Consider the following 8,008-nt stretch of genomic DNA (forward strand, 5'->3'; position numbering starts at 1 on the left):
GGCCACCTTTATCGTTCACCTTAACACATATTTGAGGCCTATTTATAGTTGAGCAATGCAGAGATGCTTCTTGGAAACAAGAAGGGCATATAACTGCTGTATCCTCATGTATAATGGAAACATTAGTTAACAAATGAGTAAAATAAGTTAAAAAGTGGTGAGAAAACGCATTAGAAAATAAAAGCATATTTCATGAATTAAAAGGAAGAAGAAAATGTCTTCAACTGGAGGAAAGGGGAAAATGTCATCAAGGAAGTTGTCTTGGTATGATATACACAAAAGAGGAAATGAGTTTCATTCTGCAGCCTTTGTCTGGTGAGCAGCCCCTCCATCACCCTCCCACCTTGGCATGTGTATGCCCTGGACAATCCTCTACTGCCTGCAGGCTGGGTAGAAAGACTCACTTGGATGAAATACTATAGATGTGAAAAGAGTCCTTTAGAGACCAGGTTACAAGAGCATCATGACTTATATTTTATTCACTCTTTTTATCACTTAGGAGGAGGCCAGATGGCACACTGTGAGCCAGCCTATAGAAGAGCCTCAGGCAAAGAACTGCTAGCTCCAACCAGCATCCAGGAGAAACTGTGGTCTTGCAACAATCACAGGAAAAGGTCTAGAAATGGGTTGTTCTCTAGCCAGCTGTGACATGACTGCTGCTCCAGCTGAGACCAGGACCAGATACTTGTGAGAGATCCTGAGCCTGGGGCACCTGGATGAGCTACCATTGGGTTTCTGACGAGGAGAAAATAGTAGATAATAAATGTGTATTGCTTGCAGCCACAAAATATTGATGTGATTTGTTACATTGCAATATTTGATTAGCATCATGCCAGGAATTTTGGATACATGTTCTGGTCTATTCTTCATAATAGACTACACATAATAACTATCAGTTTTACTGACAAGAAAACCAAAGCTCAAGAGACTACATATCTTTTCTAAAAATGCACAGTGAGCAGCAAATGTAGCATTCAAATGTGTGTTTTTCCAGTGACCACAGAGGAGAAGAAAAAATGAGCTAAATAAAGTGAAGGCTTAAAGAAAGAAAGCTCTCTGGGATCATCCTGCTAGGTCTATTTTGTTTTTGTTTGTTGTTTGTTTGTTTTGTTTCTGTTTTTGTTTTTCTTTTTTGGTAAATTGGGAAAATATCAGGGGTTTTGGACAGTTCATTACATTAGCAAGACTCCAGTGTGTCTTCATCAAAATAGTTGTATGCATGTATCTCAACTCTCTTTGTTAATCTTCATGAAGCCATCTTTCTTCCCTAGGACAAAAAAATCAGCCAAGAAGCAACACATTTTTTTTCTGATCACATTTAGATAATAGAAATAGCTGGATGGTCCCAGACGTACCTAAAATTAGTGATTAAAAGTATCCAATTTTTTCCAGGCAAGTTTTTTATCCTTACCTCCCCTCTCCTCCAGATCCACCCCCACACCCTGCATCCCATTAGAAAAGAGCCGGCCTCCCAGGAAGATCAACCTGGCATAATGTATTACAATAAGACCAGGCACATACCATCACATCAAGACTGATCGAGGCAACCCAAGAGTAGGAAAAGGGTCCCACAAGCAAGCAAAAGAGTCAGAGACTGACCCAGCTAACAGATACTCTGTGTTCAAGATTTGGTCATTTGGTTAGTGATTCTCAGAGTAAATTCTGATCCTACACGGTAGTGCCGAGTGAATGAAAATGCACCTCAAAAATACATGCTGTAGGAACTGACTATTTGTCTAGATACAATGCCTCTAATTGCATACTTCACTTTTCCTCATATTTTAGAACATTTGAAAGTTCTCTTTAGAGTCCTTGAGAGATTAGATTTTATGATGCAATTCTTATTTATTATATCTCCATGGAGAGATGCCAAATGTAGTGTTAGCATCCTCTAAATACAGATTGGGATTCCTTATCATATGAAACAAGTTAGTTGGCCTGATTTGTTTACAAATATGAAGAGAGAATGCTTTAATTTCATATTTGAGAAAATCTACCACAACCTCAGATCCCTGGAACAATTATTCATTTCCATTCTGCCTTGTGAAACTGCATTAGCAGGGAGGAAATCGGTCTTGTGTTAAAATATCTATTTCAAACTGCTGCTGGAGGGAACTCATCCCAGTGATACACAGAAAGGAAGTAGTGTTGACAACTCCCTGCAAAGACAGAACAAGTCAGTTGTGTCAGGAAAGCAATTAATATGTTCTTAGTTCTCCAGACAGTTTGAGCTATGGAGAAGGCTCCATGGGTAAAGTAAAAGAATGAGCATTTGTGTTTGGATCCTGTGGCGGTTTGGAAAAGAAATGGCCCTCGTGGGGAGTGGAGTGACACTATTGGGTGCTGTGACTTTGTTTGGAATAGTGGCCTTGTTAGAGGAAGTGTGTCACTACAGGGCAGGCTTTGAGGTCTCCTATGCTCAAGCTACACCCAGTGTGGCCAAGGTTGCTCCTGCTGCCTCCAGATCAAGATATAGAACTCTGTTCTGTCTCCAGGACTATGTCTGCCTGCACACTATCGTGATGATAATGGACTATATAAACTTCTGAAACTGTAAGACATCTCCAGTTAAATGTTTTCCTTTAAAAGAGTTGCTATGGTCACAGATTTTCTTCACAGCAATAGAAACCCTAAAATAAAAGTTGGTATTGATGAGATAGGCCTGACCATGCTTTTGTTTGGAGGACTTTTAACTTTGTGAGTTTGGATTAGAAATGCAGTTGAACACTTTAAGAGGGGCTTAATGGGCCATACTAGTAGGAACATGTAAGACAGTGGTGTTGAGGGTGATTTGAACTGTGGGGGCCTGGTTCAAGAGGCTTCAGAGGAGAAGAATGTTAGTATGTTGCCGAGAGATCATTCTTGTCATTATTTCAGTGAAGAATGATGACTGCTTTTTTGCCCTCATTATTAGAGTCAGCCTGAATCTGAAGTGAAGAGTTTTGGATTAATTCTATTGACAGAGGAAATCTGTTATTAGTATTCACTCTTATTAAGATCTATAATGAAAAGGACCAAGATGAGCAAGGAACAAAACAAAATGTACAATTTGAGGAGGAAAGGGGCACCAGAAAGTAGAATTGAGCTAAATCCTGTGTTCAAGGAAATAAACAGATTCTTTTTGTTTTTGTTTTTGTTTTTTGTTTTTTTGATTTTTTGAGACAGGGTTTCAGGGTTTCTCTGTGTAGCTTTGCACCTTTCCTGGAACTTGCTTTGTAGACCAGGCTGGCCTTGAACTCACAGAGATCTGCCTGCCTCTACCTCTGAGTGCTGGGATTAAAGGCGTGTGCCACCACTGCCCAGCAAGATAAACAGATTAAGAAATGAAATAAAGAGAGTTGTGACCTCAGGGCAAGACCCTACCTGGCTGAACTTCCAACTTGTTAAAATTAAATTAACAGAATTAAAAGAACAGGTTAGGTCCAGACATCATAGCACACACCATTAATCCCACCACTCAGGAGACATAGGCAAGTGGATCTCTAAGTTCAAGGCCAGCCTTGTCTACAGATCTTATTGCCAGACAGCCAAATTTAGGCAGTGAAGGAAATCATCAAACACAGAAATATGGTGAAGATGTAATTGAACAAGCCGGCCTTGTTTTAGCCCCAGCAAGCGATAGAACATGGTTCTGGCTTTAAAATCAAGGATAGAAGAAAGGGGTTATGGAATCTTCCTCCATGACTAAGGAAAGCTGCTGAGGGGTGTCAGGGGTGTCCCTGCATGGAGGCCTAGAGAGATGATTGCATGAAGCTGTGAAGGGGAAGCCTGGTTGCTTTGGAGATCCCAAGATGTTGGAGACACCAGAGCTGTAGGATACCTGCTGAGGTTGGCTGCTAACAGGGAGCAGAAACAGCACAAGAGAAAAAAGTGTGTTGCAGTAAACAAAGCTTACAGGAATTGGAGACTGAAAGAACGTTTTAACATTGGACATGGAGATGTAGAGTTTGGAGTTTGCCCAAATGGTTTTTAGTTTTGCTTTGGTCCAGTATTTCCTCACTATGCTCCCTTCTCTACATTTTGAAATGGCAATGTATATCCTGTGCCATTATATATTGGAAGTATGTGATCTGATTTTTTAAAATTTTTATTTCACAGGGGATTACAGTTAAGAGATAGCATGAATCTGAGGAGAGACTTCAAACTTCAGACTTTTAAGTAAGTTAGAGACTGTTATGGACTGCAGGAATTTTTTGAAATTGGACTGAATGCATTTTTGCACCATGGCTGTAAGCCTATGGGGGCCAGGGAGTGGAAAAGTCTGAGAAAAGAAAATCCATCCTCTCTGTGGCTGTCCCACAGTTGTTATGCAAAAGGACAGTTAGAAACATGCAGAGGAAGGACAGCTTAGTCCACAGGATGTCAGACACAGATGTAAGAATGACAGGCAAGACTGAGAAAGCAGAGTCTTGAAAGATGACAGTGTCCTTACACAATGGTACAGAGAACTACAAACAGGCTGAATGCTTTGTCTGGCTCTATATTGCTCCGTCACAGCAATAGAAACTCTAACTAAGACAGATCCCCAGCTCTCACATAAAATCTGGGTATGATAGCAAGTAACCTGTAACCCCAGCACGGAGGAAGCAGGAACAGGAAAATCCTAGGGCCTTACTGACCCACTAGCCAATTCAAAATGGCAAGTTCTAGGTTCAATGAGAGAGCCTATAACATTGTCAGCCCAACAAATTAACTCAGCAGGAAAGGGCAGATCACCAAGCCTAATAATCTGTGTTCTTTTCCAAGTATTCTTGTAGGAAAGAACTCACTCTCATAACTTGAACTCTACATTCTGACCTATGACGACTACACATGAGCTATGGTGCATATATGTGTATGTTCACATATATATGTACATTCACACACACATACACTTCAGTCTCTATCCCTAGAAATAGCCTTTGCATCTCTTTATTTGGCTATACTACATAGACATCTACTATCTTGAGTAGAAACTCCTGGCCAGACTAATGTATATGCCAAGAGGAATATGCAATGGTATTCTGGGTACAACCCTCTGTAGTTAGAGTTTTCCTGCCTGGCCCACAGTCAGGACAAATCTCTCTTACCCACCAGGCCCATAGATGCTCAGAACTAACCAAGTAAACAAACAGAAACTTATATTGCTTACAAACTGTATGGCCATGGCAGGCTTCTTGTTATCTACTTCTTCTATCTTAAATTAACCCATTTCTGTTAGTCTATACTTTGCCACATGGCTTGTGGCTTACTAGTGTCTTTACATGTTGCTTCTCATGGTGGTGGCTGGCAGTGTCTCCTCCCAGCCTTCCCGTTCCCAGCCTTCTCCTCTTCCCTGTCCTGCCTACCTTATCCTTCCTGCCTGGCTACTGTCCAATCAGCACTTTATTTATACAGAGTGATATCCACAGCAACCCTCCTTGCTTCTATCACAAGTTGCTGTAGCTTCCTCTTGCAGAAGCCAGGTGCTATTCTGCAGTGTCCTCCAAATGCAAAAGGCACGCAGCGAGGGTATTGAATGAACTCACAGGAGTACTACTACTGATCTCCCAGGCCTAACCATTTAATGGAGAAGGGAATCACCTTTCAATATTACCACTTCGCCCTTGTCTCCAGACTTCATCTCTTCACATCAAAAATCTTATGGATGGAGGAGTTCAGAGTCATGAACCATTCTCTGCTACTTCCTCTGAAAATCTGCTACAGTCTAGCACTTTGATGAAACTTTGATTTTTAACACCAACTTAGAGCACCATCCGGGTTTTGCTTCAAGAGGATGCACGCAGTCTGTGTGGGTGATATCAAAGTTTGGATGCCCTGAAGGAAATGGACATGCTAAGCAGCTATTGAATAGTAAGTTATCTGCAAGTGAGATGTGAACCATGTCAATAGAGGTGGGGATAAACATAGGAAGACTGTCTTCAGAGTCCTGGTAAAAGTAAATCAATAGGAGTGAATGAATATGAGCAACCACAGGAGCTTGCAAACTAAAAAAGTCATCCCATAAGAGAAATAATAATTCAGAAGTAATGCATCTGAAGGGGAAATGGTTATCAGGCTTGTGATCCTTGGAGCAGAGTTCCAATAGTATTGTCAATAAGTGACAAGGAATTAGACAACAGACCTTGTGGTTGGTTGACACTTGCCACACTATTTGTGCAAAGGTAATTTAACCCATAGAAGTCGTAATATTAACATTAGAAAATGCATGGAATGACAGAAAAAGACTGAAATGAAATTTCCTCCTAGGGAGGGGCAAGATGTAACTACCATGGAAACATGAGTACCAAATATATGAGTAAGGTAGGGCTGGCATGCAGAAACTGTGCAGTCTCAAGAAGACAAGCTCTCTAGACTGTGGGGCAAAGCGAGGCATGGAGAAGAAAATACTCGAGACAGTGAAGTCATCTGAGATAGTGAAACAATTAGGAGTAGATTGGGGACTTGGTGGGGGGGCATTGTTGTAGGTTTGTTTTTGCAAAGAGTATACACATCTTGAAGCCTGTGCTGAACAGGATGAAAATGTTAAAACAGGCAGTGAAGATGATAAAGAATCCTGACAAATGATGAAGTTTCAACAAAAACAAACCTTTTCTTAATTTACTGTTTTTAATTGACTCTAGAAGTGCTTGTCAATTTAGCTAGAAGAACAGAAAACTCAAACATAGCATTGCCCCATGAAAGATCTTAGAACATTAGGGATAGAGGAAAGTTACCATGGGAAGAGTCAGAAAACAACAGAAAAGAAAATCTATCCTCTCATGGCTATCCCACATCAGTCATGCAAAAAAAAAAAAAAAAAAAAAAACACAACAGTTTAAAAATGCAGAGGGAGGACAGCTTAGTGTACAGGATGTCAGACGGTGATGGAAGGATGACAGGCAAGACTGAGAAAGCAGAGTCCTGGAAGATGACAGTGTCCTTCTACGATTGTACAGAGCGATGCAAACAAGCTGAATGTTTCATCCAGCTTGAGCTTGCATAGGTCCGTGTATCTTGTAACACTGACAATGAGCTCACATGTGCAGCTGCCCTCTTGTATCTGGAGAACTGTTTTCTTGTAATCACCCACTCTCTCTGGCTCTTAAAATTGTCCTGATTCTGCTGCCACAATGGTCCCTAAGTCCTGGGAACAGGGTTGCAAAATATATACCCCTCTTAGGGCTGAGTTTTGCACAGTTTTGGGTGGGAAGTAGGCTGGATCTAGGAGTTGGTGGAGGGGTGTGACTATAATCAAAATACATTGTATGAAATTCTCAAAGAACTAATTAAAAAGAAAAGTGAGTATTTTCAGAATAAGCACAATGGCTGGGTAAACATGGTTTCTCAGCCTGTGGGTCTTGACCCTTTCATAGGGATTGCTTATCAGATATCCTGCATATCAGATATTTACATTACAACTCATAACAGTAGCAAAATTACAGTTATGAAGTAGCAATGAAATAATTTTATGTTTGGGAGTCACCACACCCTGAGGAACTGTATTAAATTAAAGGGTCACAACATTAGGAAGGTTCAGAAACACTGTGTTAGAAGAAATGTAACTACTGGTATTTCCCTTTAGGTATTCATTAGCTCTAGCCTGATAGATATGATGATATATTCTTGATTGTGGGACTGGGAAGAAGAACAAGGTGTTCTTAAGGCTGTGTTTCTCCTTTCTCTACTGGGTACTCTTCCTCCTAGGAAACCAGCCATCTCTGCTGCTTTCCCATGACTGGGGCGGGCTACAATCAGGCATAAAACTGCGACCAGTTTTAACGTTCGGGTCTACTTGACTCTTCTGCTAAGTCGCATGTGCAACATGGCTGTTATCCATCATTTCACCCTCCATCTGTCAATTGGTAGAGGATGAAGAAATGAAGGTTTCACAGATGCATCTGAGAGAATTCACAGAGTACTGAAGCCTCCTGACATCCTACATTTTTCAACTATTTCAGTCATGAACCATATCTAGAAAAGCAACCATATAAAGAAAGGGTCTTTCCAGACTGATTTCATGAACATTGTGAGCTAGGCTCTTTAGATC

The sequence above is a fragment of the Onychomys torridus genome, chromosome 15 (assembly GCF_903995425.1).
Source record: "Onychomys torridus chromosome 15, mOncTor1.1, whole genome shotgun sequence".
Lineage (NCBI taxonomy): Eukaryota > Metazoa > Chordata > Mammalia > Rodentia > Cricetidae > Onychomys > Onychomys torridus.